General features: G+C 39.5%; 1 pseudogene; it reads right to left on the reverse strand.

Annotated features, from left to right (window-relative positions):
* Positions 1-2,771: 2,771 nt before the first annotated feature.
* Positions 2,772-3,728, reverse strand: LOC148860833 (NDR1/HIN1-like protein 6 pseudogene; annotated as a pseudogene).
* Between the last annotated feature and the right edge of the window lie 859 nt (positions 3,729-4,587).

Raw genomic sequence — 4,587 nt, forward strand, 5'->3', positions numbered from 1 at the left:
TTGGTGTTCATGCCCAAAGAGAACACCAAGATCTGCTCCTACTAAAGATGACACAGTTGTGTGTGGAACGGAACCAGCAGAGTGCGTCCAACACACTAAATCCTTCACAAGATTCCACTGGAAACTCAGAACACCAAATCTTTTCAGTCTTTTCTACAAAGCTGATGTCAAGAACCAATTTCTTGATTTCTTTCTTCTTCAAAGATCAAATCTTTTAAGAATGAATGGTGGCGGCTGGAGGATAACTCCTAAAGTGAAGATGGCTGAAATTGCTTCTCTTCTCTCTGGAGTGTGTCTGAGATCTAATCTCAATTCACAGGATAATTTCTTACACAAAACCATAGGTTCAAAATCTGATTATGATCTCTTAGGGTTTCTCCTCTTTCCTTCTTGATTAAGAAACCTCCTAATTAGGAGTTATCCCAATCCAAATCAGTATTTGGATAGGGGATGATCTTAATCCTATCTACAGATTAAGTTAGCTTACTCTTGATCTTATCATGAGGTTACCAGATTCAAATCTGATTTGAATTTGGTCTCCCAAGTGGATAGGGTTAAAGGCCCAATCCTTTTGCTAAATTTAATCCTAGATCCACCCCATAGATGGGTGATCATATCAGCCCAGCTCGAAATGGGCTTTTGGCCCATTAAGTGTTCAGTGCTTAACTAGTTTCCAATCTGCTGCCCAATTGGGCTTCTTTGTATGGCATGGGACCCAAGCATTGATCTACACACCAGCCACATGGGTTCGGCCTAGCCTTTATTACAAGTTCCAGCCGAATTCACTGAAAAGCTCAGTGAACCCCTGAGCCCATCGCATGGACCCTATGGGCCCAACACTTACATTAAGACAAACCATCTTATAAAAACTCAGGGACTGTGGGCAGGTGCAAGATTAACCCATTGGTAATATCCTAAATGGCCTTACACTTAACCTCTTAGCCCTTAATGATCAAGCACTGCCCGACAAGAGAGGACCTCTCCCTCGGCTGCAAGGAACAGTGCCGCACTCTCTACTCACATGGATCCCGGGAATTAAAACCATTTGCAAACATTTCAAAACCGTATGCATATATCATATATAAACTTTGCAAAACAAAGTCCCAACGATTAAAATCAACTACCGGCAGTTTGGTTTCCATCAGAGAGTGCATTCCCGATCATTACCTTTGTCCGACAAAGGGGCTGATCCTGTCACTATGACCACCCACTTAGATGATTTCTCAGATTGCCCTAATATGCCTAGGTTTTGACTCCCGCTAAGGATCTCACTGATTGGCATATCAAAGACAGCCCGATCCGACACCTAGTGAAGTGTCATAATTGAGTCTAGGGGTCAGGTGTAACTTTTCAGTTTTGTCCATCTGTCTCCAAGGTCTAGGGCAATATTGGAAATCTGGTCCGGTTCAAGGATTCGATTAATCCCATACTGCATGTGCCTTGGGTCTTACCTTGGTGGCCGAGACAGGCCATCCCAACACTTGGTGGCACACCAGTATCAGCCTTGGTAGGAAAAATCTCCCCAGACTTATCCAATGGCTATGAACATTTACAACTAACACGAGTCTCAATAAATGTCCAGTTTTAGGGTCTTACACATAATTATACCAAACAACATGAATCAAACATGCACTTTATTTATTTACACTAAATATCAAAAGTACATCAAATCGGATTGAAGCTAAGGGCATACAAAATTGTCTAACACCCGAGCATTCACTTTGTCTGAATGATCCTATCACTATGATTGCTCATTCAGATTAATTTTCGGATTGTCCCATCATACCCAGGTTTTGACCCCTTCTAAGGATCTCACTGATTGGTATTTCAAAGACAATTCAATCCGACACATAGTGCAATATCATAATCGAGTCTATGTGTTAGGTATAACATTCCAGTTTTGCCCATCTATCTCCAAGGTCCAGGGCAATACTGAAATTTTGGTCCAGTTCAGGGTTTCAAGAAAACCCACACTACATGTACCTCAGGTCTCACCCTGGCAGCTAAGACAAACCACCCCAACCAACTTGGCGGCACACATCAGTGCCAGCCTTGGTAGGATAAATCTCCCCAGATCTATCCAACGGCCGTGAAGATTCTAAACTAACACGAGTCTCATATGTGTCTAGTTTAAGGGTATTACACAGAAACACACCATCCTAACATGAATCAAATATGTATTTTATTCATTCACATTAAATGTCATAATGTACATCATTCTGATTGGAGTTAAGGGCATACATTGTCTAACAATTCAACTAATTTTTTATTTTATTTTATTAATAATATATTTTTTATCATTTTTTCTTTGACTTATTAATTCTATTCAATATCCTTTTATAATCTGAATTCAATTCAAATTAGATATAAATTGAAGGAAGAAGATCCAATTTAAAATGAACCAAGTCCGTTTGCAGCCCAATTGAAAATCGATGCTTTAAACAAAAACTAATACTTCCTTTAACAAAAGCCTGTAAAAATATAGGGGGATAACAATAATTGAACACTAGACCATTTGCTCAAATAAATTCTCTAACCATCTCAAGAAAAACCATTCAACATAAACACTTAAACTGTTAAATGAAGTTTTTGAATAGATTTTTATTCTCTAACACTTCCTACTCTACAACAATAAAATGGACGGAGGAGCATAGCTCATGCAGTTTCAGGCAGCACTTTCTGCAACGACGTTGGCAGCTAATGGTAATTAATCTTATCTACCTCAAGAAATATGTTTTTCATGCATGAACAACTGTCTTGTCACTGATAAATTTCCCAACAAATGAATCCCAATATTACTGATCAGTCAGTCTAATAAGGAGTACATGAATGGTGTGGAAACAAATAAATCTCCACATCTCTTAGGGAAAATGATTCAACCATCTAATTAATCTAAAAGAAAAAGAAAAACAGGAATTAATTAACAAAGAATTCAAAGCCTCAATCCAAACTTACAGCTACTGGTTCGGATGCTGACCAAACCATTGGCGGTCAGACTATCCACCACCAAATCGCACCTGACCAAGAACTTCACCTTATTCAGCTTCAATTCCCCAAGCTTCACTCTCACCGGCACTCTGGCTTTAAGATTCAACGGTATTCTCCCAGTCTGCTGCTGCGTTGCCAATGCCGACATCAAGGTACTTCCATCTGCGGCCTGACCCGTCAAGGCTACGACAAGAACAGTCTTGTTCCGGTGACCCTGATAAAACACTGGTAGAGACCCTTCACAGAGCTTAGCGTCTGTGTAATAAACACTAAGCTGGCTTCCATCCTCGTAGTATATTCCAATTTTCTCGTTCGGGTTCCTCGCCGTGATTGTAACGTCGAACTGAGCGTGAAGGCTTCCATCAAAGTTGAGTTGGAAACTTGCGATACTCAGGCGATCGATGGAGTATTGTGGGATCTTTGGTTGGAAGACGATGTAAAGAATGACGCCGGAAACTGAGACGGAGATGACCACAAGTGAGAGGAGACAGAACGTCCAACACAAGTACCTGCAACAACAATTACCCCTCTTCGGTGGCTTTGAGTGGCTCACCAGAAAAGTCCTGAGAGGCGGAGGAGGGAAGTTATGTTGAATGGGGTCACCTTTCTCCGATCTTGACGAGTCACGGGACATTAATGGCGCTGTGGGGCGCGCTTCAAGATCGACTGGGTGGATTCTCTGATGATCAACCATTGCTAGTCTCTAGCTAATGGAAATGGCCTACACCACTACCGCAATCTTTCGCTTCTAATAGAGGTGCATTGTTAAATAGATCAATCCATGAGCTTTTTATACTTGCAGATTTTTTTTTTTTTGACTTAGACCTCCCCTAAAATTTCTCCTAAACACTGAAACACCCCTTCGTCTTTCAAATTGGACTTAGACCTCCCGTGTCAGGTTCATAAACCCTTTGTTTAAGGAAGAAAAAAAATGGCTTATATACCCCTAAATAAAATTTAGGATTAAATGGGTCGAAGGGAAAAAAACCTAATTGTCTTTAACATTGAAATAGTGAAAACTTGACTGTCATTTATACAACTCTTGGGTTTTTCCAATCAGAACTTGCAAACAAAAAAAGATCATTATAGTTCTTCTTTATCTCTATGAGAAAATCAGAATGTGTTATGGGTTTTTACATTTTGATTATATTGTATTGTTTGAGTGGATACAAATTTGGAAATCTATAGCTGTAATTTCATATTCATTTTTTTTAATAAACTTCGGCTATTTCCTTTTAAGTACTCAGCAAGAAAATGAACGCTCTCCATTGCTATTTCCTTCTCTTCCATTATTATATTCACAATCCGTCCTTTTATCTAAGACTTCTTTGTTTTCCTGCTGCTTTATCTTATCCAATTACAATTTCCTTATTAATTAGTTTCATTCCTTGCAAAGAGTTGTGCACAATGGCCCCAATCGTTGATGATGGTAATCTACATCTTTAGCCACTGAGTGTTAAAAAGAAAGAAAGAATGACTGATTTTCTTCTTACAGTTTATGTAGAGGAAGCTGCTGGAAAAGGAAGGGTTTTGTTTAGGTTAGACGTTCACGGTGTAAAGAAAAGAAAGGACGACGGGTTTTCTTCTTACATTTTATGT

Source organism: Nelumbo lutea, chromosome 4, assembly GCF_056320005.1.
Source record: "Nelumbo lutea isolate HS-2025 chromosome 4, American lotus-T2T, whole genome shotgun sequence".
Lineage (NCBI taxonomy): Eukaryota > Viridiplantae > Streptophyta > Magnoliopsida > Proteales > Nelumbonaceae > Nelumbo > Nelumbo lutea.